Below are 17,093 nucleotides of genomic sequence, written 5' to 3'. Positions count from 1 at the left end.
TTCCGTAAATAGTGATATTGTCCTGAGACGGTCCGACCGGTCCGATAAAAAGTGATATTGCCCTGGGAGATTTAACCAATGAAAATAAAGATGAAACAAAATTCTATCCAATTAATGAGTAGGTAACGTAATGCAACGTCAACTGCTAAATCTAATTTAAACAACCTCGGTCAGTATCAATTTCTTCGGTCCATAAAACCTGATATTGCCCTCAATGACGGTCAATAACTGATAAATATATGACTGGTTTTGCTGTTTCGGGGTACCTTTGGGGAAAATGATATATCGCAAGACCACGCAATTTAGTAACTCACTCTTTACTAGTTTCAAGAGAAATAAGAGGATGTGAAGATATGGCTTATTAGGAACTGGTTGACTCGTTTAAAAAACAAAAAAATAAACAAACAAACAAACAATAATATATTGGAGGTATCAGGTTTTGGCTTAATGGTGAAGAATTCACTACTGATAAAACAAATTAGTAGTATTTTATTTTGCAATGGTTAAACGAAAAATAACCTAGTAACTTTAAAAATGATATTTTAAATTTTATTTTCTTTACCCTTGAGTGGCAGATGTCTGTGTAGCTATACCGTGAACTGATGTCTTTTCTAAGTTTCTGTGTCCATGTGGGAAATTGGATGTTTTGCAGGTTCATCAAAGGGGTGAGGGTGGGCAAGGTTAAATGTTCACTATTTGCTTCTAGAAGCCAGCAACTGATCTGGGGAAGAATGTTTTCAAAGGCTTTTATATATTGCTTGGAATGAGTGTCTACCTTGGCTATGCTACCATGGAGAGGGGTTCAGTGCTGACTATGTTCACCTTTTGCTTCTGGAAGCCAACAATTAACCTGCGATATGTTTTTAAAGGCTGTTTTATATTACTTAGAATAGGGCGACTGGTTTGGCTATGCTACCATGGAGAGGGGTTCAGTGCTGACTATGTTCACCTTTTGCTTCTGGAAGCCAACAATTAACCTGCGATATGTTTTTAAAGGCTGTTTTATATTACTTAGAATAGGGCGACTGCTTTGGCTATGGCACCACAATGGAGGGGGGGGGGGGGGTGTCAAGGCTAAAAATTGTCCCACTTTGGCTTCTTGAAGCCAGCAACTAACCTAGGGAAGAATGTTTTCAAAGGTTTTATATATTGCTTGGTACGGGTGTCTACCTTGGCTGTGGTACCATAGAGAGGGGGGTCGGTGTTAAATATGTCCACCTTTTGCTTCTGGGAGCCAACAGGTAACCTGCGATATGTTTTTAAAGGTTGTTTTATATTGCTTGGAATAGGGCGACTACTTTGGCTATGGCACCACAGTGGAAGGGTATGTCAAGGCTAAATATGCCCCCCCCCCCCCTCCCGTTGCTTCTTGAAGCCAGCAGCTAACCTAGGGAAGAATGTTTTCAAAGGTTTTATATATTGCTTGGAATGAGGCGACTACCTTAGCCATAGCACGATAGACGTCATCATCATTTGTTGCATACTTGAACGTTTTGTTGAAAGCAAATATTCAAGGCTGGCTCATGTGCAATCTGATTAAAATTAGTTCTACTGGGTCTAGCCAGTAGATCTAACAGCATTGCATGGACCGGAAATACTTAATCGTAACCAGCAGAATGTAACATCTCGCGAAATGCGATTTTAAGCTAAGTCCTCTTTCGTAAGCCACGCCCTCATATCACAAAGGAGTCTAACGTTTTCGCGGGAAATAAACATACATATGAACGAGTAGGCCTAATTCCCTACTATATTGGTAAATTATGCCAAATATAGATCTGTGTTATTGTAACGAGCATTTAATAAAATATGAAGTAATACAAATCAGTTCTATAACTCAGCGTTTTTCAATGTGTTGTTTTCTTCTAATCTGTACTTCCGATGTTTTGACGTACCTACGTAGTCCGATACAACTGCCGTCAATTCAGTAACTGAGTTTATGACAGATGTATCGGACTACAAACAACGCTGCATAGTTAATCGTTTGTAAACGTGACACAATATTAATAATACGTGAATAATATAATATATCGCATAAGTTTTTGTTGTTGTTTTTTGTTGTTGTTTTTTTAACGCCTGTATCAGATATGTAAATATGAATATATATACACAGTATATGTAAAAATTAATATATAATCGTGAGTTAATTCATTATCTATCACCTACAGGTAAGGTGAGGGAATGGGGTTAAATGACCTAACAAATGACCTAACAATGTGGTACGTGCTATTTGGCTAATGTCAGGGTTTTAGATTGCACCAAAGCTGCACATGTAGTTTTTGCAAAAATTATAAACTTTAGATTTCAATTTTATCAGGGTAGATTTCCCATTTTATATGTAATGTTAATTTCAGCTAAATAAATGTCTTCTTATGCAGACACTGAAAATTAAATATGAATATGATGGATTAATCCATTATCTAAATGATCAATTTGTTATTTGTAATTCTCATTTTCTATTTTTGTAAAAGTAGCCCAGTGGATTAAGCGTTTGCTTGATGTGAGGTCGGTCTGGGATCAATCCCCATGGGTGGACCCATTGGGCTATTTCTCGTTCCAGCCAGTGCTCCACAGCTGGTGTAACAAAGGCTCTCGAATGTACTATCCTGTCTGTGGGACGGTGCATATAAAAGATCCCTTCCTGCTAATCGAAAAGAGTAGCCCATGAAGTGGTGACATCGGGTTTCCTTTGTCTATATCTGTGTGATCCTTAACCATATGTCTGATGCCATATAGCCAGAAAACAAAATGTGTTGAGTGCGTCGTTAAATAAAACATTTCCTTCCTTGCTTTATGTTTGTAAAAATATACCGGGTATGTGAATAACCTTACTGTATGTTTCCTATCCGTGCTAGGAATAGTTGTAGGAAAATGAGACACTTAAGAATTTAATAGGTTGGATTTTAGAGTACCTTAACCACCGACAGTACAAGATCATCCACTGAGGGTACTTTTTCCTTAATATGGTATATTAATTTTTGTATTTGTTAGCTATTGTATATTTCAACTAAGTAAACACCTTCTTATGTAGACACTAATAATTAAATATGTATACCCATTATCTATAAGAAGGGTCGATTTTCAAATTATAAGAAATTATTATTTTTTCTATTTTTATTATTATTATTTTTTAATATTTGTGAATAACCGTACTTTATATTTACTATCAGTGCTAGGGATAATTCTAGGAAAATGAGACACTTAAGATTTCAATAGGGTGGATTTTACGGTACCTAACTATCCGAGGGTACAAGATCATCTACCGAGGACACTTTTCCCAAAATATGGTATATTAATTTACTTATTTGTTAGCTATGGTGCATATAAAAGATCCCTTCCTGCTAATCGAAAAGAGTAGCCCATGAAGTGGCGACATCGGGTTTCCTTTCTCTATATCTGTGTGATCCTTGACCATATGTCTGATGCCATATAGAATTTAAGAATTTAATAGGCTGGATTTTAGAGTACCTTAACCACCGACGGTACAAGATCATCCACTGAGGGTACTTTTCCCAAAATATGGTATATTAATTTACTTATTTGTTAGCTAATATATATTTCAGCTAAGTAAACACCTTCTTATATAAACACTAACAATTAAATATGTATATGATGGATTTCCAAATTATAAGAAATTATTACTTTTTTTATTTTATTATTATTATTATTATTATTATTATTATTATTATTATTTTAACTATATGTGAATAACCTTACTGTATTATCATCCACCAAGGGTACTTTTTCCTTAATATGGTATATTAATTTATGTATTTGTTAGCTATTGATTTCTCATTCCAGCCAGTGCACCATGACTGGCATATCAAAGGCTGTGGTATGTACTACCCTGTCTGTGGGATGGTGCATATAAAAGATCCCTTGCTACTAATCGAAAAGAGTAGCCCATGAAGTGGCGACAGGGGGTTTCATTTCTCTATATATCTGTGTGGTCCTTAACCATATGTCTGACGCCATATAACCGTAAATAAAATGTGTTGAGTGTGTCGTTAAATAAAACATTTCCTTTCTTTGTTAGCTATTGTATATTTTATCTAAGTAAACACCTTCTTATGTAGACACTAATAATTAAATATGTATAGGGTGGATTAATCCAATATCTAAATGATAAGGGTAGATTTCCAAATTATAAGAAATTATTATTATTATCTTTTATTTTTTATTTTTTATTTTTAAAAATATATGTGAATAACCTTACTGTATGTTTACTATCAGTGCTAAGATTAGTTCTAGGAAAATGAGACACTTAAGATTTCAATAGGGTGGACTTTATAGTATCCAACTACCGGGGGTACAAGATCATCCACCGAGGGTACTTTTCCCCAAATGTGGTATATTAATTTACTTATTTGTTAGCTAATATATATTTCAGCTAAGTAAACACATTCTTATATAGACACTAACAATTAAATAAGTATATGATGGATTAATCCATTATCTAAATGATCTGGGTAGATTTCCATATTATAAGAAATTATTATTATTATTTTTTTATTATTATTATAATTTTAAAAATATATATATGAATAGCTAAATGCCAATTTGGGTTCAAAGTGTGCACAATTTGGTGTACATCAATAATCTACCGGGTACCACCCGGGCACCCTTGAAGAAAAATCCAAGGTGGCAGCCAAAATGGTGACCAAATCAGGGAAATAGCTATAGCTTGCTTATGAATTGACAGATAAACAACAATTATTGCATCTACCCTATGCTTTTAGGAGGGCACTGGTGCTATCAAAATTCAGATTTAAATAAATGGGCCATTTAAATACATGATGGTCGCCAATATGGTGGTCCAAATTGAGAAAATGACAATAACTTCCTTATTATTCGGTACTAAAATGTAATTCTTGCATCTAACCCATGGTTTTAGGGGTCATGGAATACGATGAAAGTAGTTCAATTTTTCTATACAAGTTAATTTTAATTAATTCAAGATGCCAACCAATACAAGCAATGTACCTAAGGAGATGGAACTGTTAAAAATAAAGTGCCACTGTATATTTGTAAAATGATTAACACAGTCATTAAAAAAAACCTGTGGGTTTAAGATAATCAATTAATAGTAATAAAATAATTTGACAGATGTAAAGAAGAAGTTTGTTTTGTTTAATGACACCACTAGAGCACATTGATTAATCAATCATAGGCTACTGGATATCAAACATTTGGTAATTCTGACTCGTAGTCATCAGAGGAAACCCGCTACATATTTCTTAATGCAGCAAGAGATCTTTTATATGCACTTTCCCACAGACAAAAAAGCACATACCATGGACTTTGACCAGCTGTGGTGCACTGGTTGAAACGAGAAAGAACCCAATTAGTTGAATGGATTGACAGATGTAAAATGCATTGTAACATTATTTTACAGTGACCTTTTCTTGGCCAATTTAAAACTCTAATAGAATGTAAGATATCTGGTAGTGCTGTGCATGGTGTAGTATGTATGATGTAATTTTGTTAATTTGCAATGTGACAGGCCTCGGTGGCATCGTGGTTAGGCCATCGGTCTACAGGCTGGTAGGTACTGGGTTCGGATCCCAGTCAAGGCATGGGATTTTTAATCCAGATACAGACCCGGAGTGAGTGCTGTGCAAAGCTCAATGGGTAGGTGTAAACCACTTGCACTTGCGCTCGCTTGATGTGCGGTCAGTTTGGGATCGATCCCCATCAGTGGCCCATTGAGCTATTTCTCGCTCCAGCCAGTGCACCACGACTGGTACATCAAAGACCGTGGTATGTGCTATCCTGTCTATGGGATGGTGCATATAAAAGATCCCTTGCTGCCAATCGAAAAGAGTAGCCCATATTAAAGGAAAACTACCCTCGGTGGATGATATCCATGTACCCTCGGTAGTTAAGTATGGTAAAATCCACACTTGAAATTTTAAGAGTTTCCTTTTCTGAAAACCACTCCTGACATGGATAGTAAATAAGCAGTAAGATTATTGACATCTTGTTATTAAAAAAATAAAAAATAAAAAATAAAAAATAAAAAACTTTCACACATGGAAAGAAAATCTACCCTGATCAGTTAAATAATAGATTAAGCCATCACATTCATATTGAATTGTCATGTCTACATTAGAAGGTGTTTACGTAGCTGAAATATACATTAGCCAACATATGTGTAATGTAATATAACATATTAAAGGGAAACTACCCTCGGTGGTAGATATCCATGTACCCTCAGTAGTTAGGTACCATACTGTAAAATCTACCCTTTTGAACTGTTAAGGATCTCCTTTTCTGAAAACTACTCCTGACATGGATAGTAAATATGCAGTAAGGTTATTCATGTCTATTTTTTTTTTTTTAAATTAAAAATTAAATTTTACATATGAAAAGAATATCAGTTAGATAATGGATTAAGCTATCATGTCCATATTGAATTGTTATGTCTACATTAGAAGGTGTTTACTTAGCTGAAATATACATTAGCCAACATATATGCAATGCAGTATACCATATTAAAGGAAAAGTACCCTCGATGGATGATATCCATGTACCCTCGGTAGTGAAGTACCATAAAATCCACCCTTTTGAAATGTTACGTGTCTGTTTTTCTGAAAACTACCACTGACATTGGTAGTAAACATACAGTAAGATTATTCACATCTACTTAAAAAATAATGATATAATTTTAATGGAAATGTAAATGCACATATGTAATAAATGGAAATTTACCCTGATCAGTTAGATAGTTGATGAATAATTCATATTCATATTTAATTTTCAGTGTCTACATAAAATGGAGGGGCCGGACGTAGCCCACTGGTAAAGCATGGTCGGTCTAGGATCGATCTATTTTAATTGGACTATTGTGCTATTTCTTATTACAGCCAGTGCACCACAACTGGTATATGTATATCAAAAGCCATGCTATGGTGCATATAAAAGATTACAGGTCTGCTACTAATGAAAACAATATAGTGGGTTTCCTCTCTAAGACTATATGTCAGAATTACCAAATATTTGATATCCAATAAATCAATGTGCTCTAGTGGTGTTGTGAAACAAAAAACCCACAGTGTTTAGTTATGCATATGTATTTTCTGGTGGTGCAAAAACAATAGGTTCATATTCAAACACCCCCCCCCCCCCCCCCCCGGTCCATATCACGCTACGCCCCGTGTGTATTATTCTCGAGTGTAACCGGCGTCATCTCATTTTTTGGCAAGGGGAAACCCCTCTCTCCCCCCCCCCCCCCCTCCGCCTACGGCTCTGCGCCTTCGGCGCTCGCGTTTGATGAGTTCCGTTTACATGAAATTTCGATTCCCCCCCCCCCCCCCCACCCTCTCCCCGCTAATCATGCTGGCTACGGGCCTGAAGTTATATACACTATTCATAAGTTAGACCAAACATCAAATTAGGATCGTATCGGGTTGCATGGGTCTACCACACCGGAAAAGTTGCTGCACTTTATATTATGTATAATCATGTACGTTATAAAAACGTGTGATACCTGCATACCATATCAATATATAGGACTTCGCCCTATGCTTGTAAATGTGTATCAAAGAGCTGATGGTATCGCTAACGATCTCGACCAATGTTCTCAGGTACAAAATACAAAATAGTAACCAAACACTATTGTACATACTGATATATTTTTACTTCAAACTGATCTTCATGTACAGAAGAAGATGTCATCTTCTAAATTCTTCAAAACAAACAACGCAAACAGCATGTCAACTTTTATTTCCGCGTTTACATGTGATGTCAAACTTTGAGCCGCGTTTACTCGGTTTCTGACGTCATGCTAAGTTGTAGGTTTTCGCCTGTGACGGCTCATATATAATTGGGCCTCTAGAGCTGAGCTTTGTACCCACTCCTGTTGTCTGTGGTAAAAAGAATGTTACATTTTTATTCCCATATGCAAACTACGGACAACATTATTTTACAACATGCTTTCTTTGAATGCACAAGCCTTGAAAAGAAAAATATTGGTTGGCTTCACAAATTATATTATTACATTGGTGAGTTGAATCAAAAACGAAGCACTGTCAATTATCCCATTCATCTTATAAATATAATTAAAACTAAGTATCACAATATTTTAAAAGAAAACCTTATAGCTCCAGCCAAAAGAGATGGATCCAGTAATAAGATGTGAACGTACAAATTATATAAACACAATATTCAACTAGAGCCATATTTATTACACTGTATACATCCAGAACACCGTAAAGCTTTTACTAAATTACGTCTCAGTGACCACAAATTGAAAATGAGACTGGGCGCCATATAAAACCCTTCACTCCAGTGGAAGAACGTTTCTGTGACCACTGCAATGTAATTGAAGATGAATACCATCATATCACAATATGTAAGAAATATAATAGTCAACGTGTCAAATTATATGCACATCTAACTTTCCATAATTACCTATTTACAAGTATGAGTATGCAAGAAAAAATTATATATATTATGCAAAACCAAAATCCAGCCTATGCTGGTGCGATATGCAAATTTGTTCACGATTATACACGTATTGCCCATAATTAGTCCTTATTTAGTCATTTTGTTTGTTTCTTGTTTATGCATATGTTTTGCATCCAGTTCCGTATGTGGAATGTTTATATGCAATAAAGTTTTTATCTTTTATCTTTTATAATAACTATGTTTTAAAACTTAGTAAATATCAGATATTATTTCAAGTGAAGTTGTATGTATCTGATAAAAATGATGGTGAAAATAAAATAAAATAAAATAAAAGAATAAATAAAATAAGATAAATAAATAAGTAAATAAATAAATACATAAATAAATAATTTGTGGATAGACATGTAAGATTGATTAGTAGTTGTACGACTGTCTTTTTTTAATGAAACGATAAGAGGAAAATAGAGCTGTGATAAAGGTCTGTGTAAGTTAGGGGTTTTGTTGGGTTTTTTAGGGGGAAGGGGAGGCATATTTTATTACTGATACATGTGGAGAATTAAACATCACTGGAAATCCGCGTGAGTATTTAATTATAATTCTAATTGTTAAAAGTAAAAAAACACATTCCACTAAAGTTAATTTTATTGTATGAATCTTTTAATTTTGCGTTGTTAAAATACTCTTGACAGGCAGCTCCAAAGACTTCGTCTAAGTTAATATTTCACTGTTTTTGGTCTTAAACTATTCCGATGTAAACTTTAGTAGACCGTTTTACGCAGCCATTTTAATATCTTATACGAAATATGTACGTTGGTCGCTAGAGATTCACAGCTCCTACGAAGCTACTCACGACACTCATGACAACTGTCGATCATGCCCCCCAATTTGTATATAGCCTCGATACCGTCCAATTCGGCAAGGGACGGTACTTTGTGCGCACATGCGCAATGGGAATGTGAAAGAGGTCTATTCCTGACGTGACACGTTTGGTATTACGTAACTACCAGCTCGCCAGAGGGCGTATTCACTGGGAGGGTACAAAATGGCTGCGCCCGTTATATATAATAGCCGTCACATTTAACCGTTTTATTAATTAACTATACGATTATACTTGTTGATATTAAGCAATAATGTGCATTCTGTATCGTTGAATATGCACACCAGTCCAAAAGCCTTGCTTTAGTATTCCTTTAACCACTGCGCCACCGAGGCAGGTTACACACACACACTCACATTCACACACAGAGACACACACACACACACACACACACGTACGTATGTATGTATGTATGTGTGTATGTATGTGTATGTATGTATGTATGTATGTGTGTGTGTATGTATGTATGTATGTATGTATGTATGTATATGTATATGTATATGTATATTAAAGGTAAATGAACCTTCAGTGGTACTTTATTCAAATCTATTTAATAAAAATCATACTTTAAAAAATAAAGAAATAGAAATCTACTCTGATCACTTAGATAATTGATTAATTTTGTGCCTACAAAAGTAGATTTTTACTTTTAGGAAATAGACATAAGCCAAGAAATGTGTAATTTGTTAACTACATCAGTGGATGACTTCATGTAATAGGCCTACTTGGTAGTGAGATAATGTATTTATAATCCAACCTACTGAAATCATAAATTTATAATTTTCCAAAAAACTACCGTAACTACGGTTGTGTTGTTGTTGTTATTATTTTTATTTAGGACAATTGTTATTACAAATAATTATAATTAAAAGTAGTGGACAACATTTTTCTAATCGGTTTGAGCTGTACTCATTTATACAGTAATTATTTTAAATTATATATTCCGTACTTGTTGGATGATTTTTGTTGTTGTTGTTTGTTTATTTGTTTATGAAATTAAATTGTACAGACGTGCATTACAATTTTGACGTTTTGATAACCGTAACAACTGGTGTAAAATTCATCAAAATATCGGCGGAATTATCCCACAGAAGAAGAGTAGGAAAACAACAAACAACGACATTGATATACGCTACGTAATATTCAATTACACAATTTATTAACCACACTGTATATTATTAAATATTTGTTATATTAATATCTACAGTTGGAATAATTTTTTTATATACACCAGGACATTACTCGATGTCATAAAATCTCGATGTCGATCAACCGTTTGCTCATGAATATTCAGTAGACTCTCACTAGCTGACGACTCTCAATGTCTACGATTTAGTCTCTCCCTTGCATGGATTGCCATGTCCAGGTGACATTTCATCTATAAATAACAATTTAAATATCGACCAATTACACTTCGCCTTTTATAGCGTTATTCGGAAGCACACAAATTCTAAAAATATCGGGCGAGACTATTTATGTAATAGGCGAACTTGTTGGTCTATTTCAACATTGAAAAAAAGGGGGAAAAGTGCAGTAATAAACTTTGGATTGTATACTAGTATAAACAGATTTTATGGCTATACCACCACGGGTTTTTTTTCGTCTTGAAACAAATTTTATATAAAATTTTATATTGTAATTAGTTTCCGGCATACTTCATAATTCACCCGAATCATTTCGTATACCCTCGGCATAATCCCGAATGTTTTCAAATTCTTTTCAAATCACTGGCATGATTTTGCAAGTAAGGTTTTGATTGGTCGAATGAAAGGTCAACTGGACATGAGCTCCAACGGGCTGCTGTTAGATCCACATGTAAAAGTGGAGCTAATTTTAATTAGATTGGCTCATGTGCTGTAAAGACAATAGTTGCACCTCAATCTACTAGCTTCTGGTACAGCTGCTGGAATGCTGGGGGTCACTTGGGTGCACATGCAATTTGTGTGACTCAGTCAACAGATCAAAGACAGGTATGGCTATATCAAAATGTAATGTAGCATAATGAGAACCTTTAAGATACTTCAAATCCATCTCAATGAAGCATCCGCCATGCAGGCTGATAGATCTCCTGACATCCCGATAGTCTGTGCTTCATTCTGGAGACTGGGCGGGACGTAACCCAGTGGTAAAGCGCTTGCTTAATGCGCGGTCGGTCTGGGATCGATCCCCGTCGGTGGGCTCATTGGCTATTTCTCATTCCGGCCAGTGCTCCACGGCTAGTGTATCAAAGGTCGTGGTATGTGCTATCCTGTGTGAAATGGTGCATATAAAAAGTCCCTTGCTATTAATGGAAAAAATGTCACGGGTTTCCTCTCAGACTATGTCAAAATTACCAAATGTTTGACATCCAATAGCCGATGATTAATAAATCAATGTGCTCTAGTGGTGTCATTATACAAAACAAACTTAATTTTGGAGATATGATCCCTCAAAATCAACATGGTAGAAGCATACTCATTGGTAAGCATCAGTTATCAACTGAATTGCACAGTCAATCGATGGATATGTGAATGTTGAAGCACGTCTGTTATGGTCATACGTGCTTGAAATGCTCATCGTTGAGGCTGACAGACTTGTCTGGTTTTGGGGCGCTAATGGGGATAAAATTAATTTGCGTGATTTCCATGGCTTGTGGTCACAGCCGAGTCATACAGTCAAAGACTTGTTAGTAATGTTTGTTGCCATTGTTGGTTCAGTGGCCAAAACATTTGAGTACTCGGTGGCGCAGTGGTTAGGCCATCGGACTACAGGCTGGTAGGTACAGGGTTCGCAGCCCGGTACCGGCTCCAACCCAGAGCGAGTTCTTAAGGGCTCAATGGGTAGGTGTAAGGCCACTACTCCCTCTTCTCTCTCACTAACCACTAACCAACTAACAACTAACTCACTGTCCTGGACAGACAGCCCAGATAGCTGAAGTGTGTGCCTAGGACAGCGTGTTTGAACCTTAATTGGAAAATAAGTTGAAATGAATGAGTACATAGGCCCTATTGTCTCTACCTAACATCGCCTATTTCAGACCATGATATTATGATGATACTTATAGATCTGTTACGCATTAATTCTGGGGGTGATACATTCATTGTGAAGAGTAAAGTAAAGTTTGTTTTATTTAACGACGCCACTAGAGCACAGTGGCGTCGTTAAATAAAACAAACTTTACTTTACTCTTCACAATGAATGCAATAACAGTTTTCAGTAATTTTCAAACGTTTCAGTTGTCACAACTTTCAGGGTATGTACGGGGGAGGGGGTTAGCATCAGTTAACTGATAAACCAAAATAAAGGTTGTTTTGTTTAACGACACCACTGGAGCACATTGATTAATTAAACATCGGCTGTTGGATGTCAAACATTTGGTAATTTTGACATAGTCTGAGAGGAAACCCGCGACACTTTTCCATTAATAGCAACGAATTTTTTTATATGCACCATCTCACAGACAGGATAGCACATACTACGACCTTTGATACACTAGTAGTCATCAGAGGAAACCCGCTACATTTTTCCAAATGCAACAAGGGATCTTTTATATGCACTTTCGAACAGATAGGAAAGCACATACCACGGCATTTGACCAGGTGTGGTGCACTGGCTGGAACGAGAAAACCCCCAAATCAGTTGAATGGATCCACTGAGGTTGTTCGATCCTGCGACACAAACACCGTCTGAGCTAAATCCCGCCCCCTGATAAACCAACGTCAGTTTTGCAATTAGATTATTCCTATGTTTTAGAGAGATATTTAGCTGTTTGGGGTTTTTTTTAAATAAATAAATAATAATAATAATAATAACAATTTTTTTAAACATTTTCAAAATAACATAATATTATAATACTGTGGACACCATCAGACGTCAAAGTATCAGGATGCCAAACACACCCACTACATCACCATCTTTGATAGCAAGGTGAACCTCAAATATGAACAAAAGTGTTGAAGAGTTGATGACGGGATTTTGAGAAGGTAGTGGGAAACTTGAAATACAAATATTCATGTACTACACCACTGCCCATGACAGCGTACTTGAACCTTAGCTATGATGATCGTTAGACTGTGTACTTACCGAGGTAAGAGCTCGTCCTTTTTGTTTGGAATAAAATCCGGTAATAAAGATTTCCTTTTTGAGACACTCCGCGACGTCATGATAAATTGCCCAAGACCACGTTACGGTTAATATGTCAAGCCAGACGACATGTCGGCTGTTCGCGCTAAAAACGAATTATGGATTGCGACATTAGACTTGTCGTACTAATGTATGCGTTGTCCGTTAAACAGTGGCAGATCTAGGGGAGGTCAGTGGATCTGAGCCTCCACTTTGAAATATATAGTACATTTCAGGACTTAAGACATCCATTTCCCCCAGAACCTTATTCACAGAGACGGATCCGGGGGCGAATCCAGAAAATGACAGGCGGAATGCCAAGGGAACTTTGGGGGAGGTTTGGAGGGGGGGTCGCCCCCTTCATTAATATATAATAAAATTGTAACTCGCAAAATTTAGGGCACCCCTAGATCCGCCTCTGGGGGAGACCCCCCCCCCCCCATATACTCCAGTGCCACAAGTTGGTTCTTTGCACTTTTCCCCTTAGTCTCCCCCCCCCCATAACAAACAAACAAACAAACAAACAAACAAAACAAAACAAAACATTCCTGGAACCAGCCCTAACTCAGACGATCAAATTAAACGGTTAAGAAGAGAATTTTCTTTAAGTTTCTGTAATTTTTTCCGGATTTTTTTCTGCCCCCACCCCTCCGCTAGCTACGGCCCTGAATATTATTTTTTCCTTTGTACAATATGGAGGGGTATGTTTCACATCCAATAGCTGATGATTAAAAATCAATGTGCTCTAGTGGTGTCGTTAAACAAAACAAAAACTTCAAACTTGTACAAGATGGGGGGGGGGGGGTTGCAGGATTTGGCTCACCCTGGGATGCCTGGATCGTAATTATCAAACCACCTCGGCGGACCCAACAAGTGCTCCATGACTGGTATGTCAAAGCCATGGTATGTGCTGGTCTATCTGTGGGAAAGTGCATATAAAAGATCTCTTGCTACTAAATGAAAAATGTTGCCGTTTTTTTCCCCCTTTCTAAGACTACGTGTCAGAATTACCTCATTCTTGCCAGCCAGTAGCCTATGGTTAATAAATCCATGTGTTCTGGAAGTGTAGCGTTAGTTGGCCAAATTTGCCGTTAAATAGCTGAACGGACTATTCGGTAAGTTATCACAGGCGTACGGGCTCCCATTTTTGTAGGGGGGGACAGGCTGATTTTTGCCCGAATTAAACGAAAATTCCCGAATCTGGATAACAACATTTATTCATATTAGTTTTACTATCAAACAGTTATATAGGGTTGCAAATGAATCACTACGTGTTTGTATGTACGCTTATATCAGTTATAATCGCTTCTAAAGGTCAACTCATACTGTGATTGCCGACCTCATGCGCAACTGAAATTTAATTCTTTATTAGGTAAAAAGCGTTGAACGAACACGCACTAAAATTGAATATGAAGTGTGTTAAAACCGCACTGAATTGACTGATAAATAAGGATTAGGTTTAAACAGAAGCAGGACTGGGCGAGTCAACTACTAGCTGCGGTGACGTATAAATCTAGCTTAAGATTATAACCCGTTGCTCTCTAGCTCACGACAGAATATATTAGCTTTAATTTGTTTTTGTTTGATTTTCTTACACACCCGTTGGTGAGAACACTATGCGTTATTTTTGATAACACATGGTCACCACGGCCATACATCCAATGAAAACTGCACGATGGAAATCGAGTACATTGTGACGTATAGTTAACTTGACAATCATGGGTCTGTAAAAAAGTAAAGTTTGTTTTATTTAACGACGCCACTAGAGCACATTGATTTTTTTATTTTATCATCGGCTATTGGACGTCAAACATATGGTCATTCTGACACTGTTTTTTTAGGGGAAATCCGCTGTCGCCACATAGGCTACTCTTTTACGACAGGCAGCAAGGGATCTTTTATTTGCGCTTCCCACAGGCAGGACAGCACAAATCATGGCCTTTGTTGAACCAGTTATGGATCACTGGTCGGTGCAAATTGTTTACACCTATCCATTGAGCTTTGCGGAGCACTCACTCAGGGTTTGGGGTCAGTATCTGGATTAAAAATCCCATGCCTCGATTGGGATCCGAACCCAGTACTTACCAGCCTGTAGACCGATGGCCTAACCATGACGATCATGGGTCTGTGACGCGTAAGTTAGCTACAAGTGCAACGGCTGTAAATAATTTTTAGTCGAAAAAGATGTTAAAATGTGCTTAAAACCTGTTTTTGAGAATACGTAAGAAATACAATAATCCATTCGTGTCCGTTGGATACCATTTATCTCATAACTCGTTGTTTAAAAACGTATAAACATTAGATACATTTTATAACAACTCGTGAGATAAATGGTATCTAACGGCCACTCATGTATTATTCTCTACACAAGGTGAGAATTAAGTCGTTTCACAATACCACCAAACTACGTTTCATTAACACCCCCTCACTAAAATGGCTAGATCCGCACCTGTTGTAGAGGATCTGCCACAGGTGACGTTGATCCCAATCAGTGAGTTCATTAGGTTACAAATACAACCAAGGAAAGAAAAAAAGTTAAAACTTGTTTTGTTTAACGTCACTACTAGATCACATTCATTTATTAATCATCATCGGCTTTTGGATGTCAAATATTAGGAACTTTTGACATGTAGTCATCAGAGGAAACAAGCTACATATTTCCATTAGCAGCAAGGAATCTTTTATAAACACGTTTCCACAGACAGGATAGTACATACCACGGCTTTTGATATACACTGTTTGGGACGGGAAAACTCAAATGGTCCGCCGAAGTACAAGGAAAGGAAAACAATATATCTAACAGGCCTCTGAAAATTACGAGAGCGATAGTTTCGCTCGCGCGTCGCTCTCGTAAGTGTGATTTGCGTAACCCATTTTTTTGCTCGCGCGTTTAATTTATGATATCATTTACAGGGTTACGTAAAAACGAAATAGGTTACCTGAATTTGTTTTTGCGTAACCCATAAATGGTTTCCGCAAATTTTCAGTGCTCACACTCCCGATTTACTGGAGGTATGAGGAAAGACGTGTCTGTCTGCGCTCACGAGCTGCCCCCCCCCCCCCACCTGGGGTGTGTGTGTGTGTGTGTGGGGGGGGGGGGTGTCTTTTAGCCAGTTACGGGGTTTTGAAGGAGTATTGCGTCACGTACACCGGGTCACGGGCGACCGTGACTTTGGTGTACGGCGATGCCGATACCCCAAAGAGGAAGAGTAGAGGACGTGGGAAGATGAGACGTGCGCCAGGGGCGGCACAGGGGGAACCAAACCTGGCGGCTCAACCGCCAGCGGCGGTTCCGTTTGCGTTACAGTTTGTGGCCGGCATTCAAAATTTTATGTTTGTGTTTTTTATAAAGAGTCCGACGCAGTTTATTTTGGCAGCCCGTCTAAATTGCTCAAATCACCTTAAAACCTTTTCGGTCGAGCACCCTAATTTTATTGTTTGGACTTAAATTTTTGTAGCTCATTTTGGTTTTCGGTCTTTGACCTAACTACTAAATTCGTATTCCAAATTCCGCCCACCTCCAACTTACCCTCCCCCCTGGCCCGGACCATATAGATCGGACTTTAAACTTTTAGACCTTCGTTCAAAATTGTATGTCGAAATTACTTCTTTTTTAAAAATAGTATATAAATAGTCCGATCCTCTCTTCTTTCTCTTATTTATTTTTGGACTGTCCTTCTAAAATGCTCCAAATTATATAAATTTTCGA

General features: G+C 37.2%; 1 protein-coding gene across 1 annotated transcript in view; it reads right to left on the bottom strand.

Annotated features, from left to right (window-relative positions):
* The window catches only part of LOC121387629 (bestrophin-4-like), a 50,087-nt gene extending 36,617 nt beyond the window's left edge, over positions 1 to 13,470 (bottom strand). Inside the window, exon 1 of the mRNA XM_041518799.1 lies at positions 13,346 to 13,470. The gene's annotated coding sequence lies outside the window, so the exon portion shown is untranslated. The remainder of the gene's footprint in view (positions 1 to 13,345) is intronic.
* Between the last annotated feature and the right edge of the window lie 3,623 nt (positions 13,471 to 17,093).

The sequence above is a fragment of the Gigantopelta aegis genome, chromosome 13, assembly GCF_016097555.1.
Source record: "Gigantopelta aegis isolate Gae_Host chromosome 13, Gae_host_genome, whole genome shotgun sequence".
Taxonomy (NCBI): domain Eukaryota; kingdom Metazoa; phylum Mollusca; class Gastropoda; order Neomphalida; family Peltospiridae; genus Gigantopelta; species Gigantopelta aegis.
The sequence above is the reverse complement of the archived record's forward strand: the minus strand, read 5'-3'. Positions and strand labels throughout refer to the sequence as shown.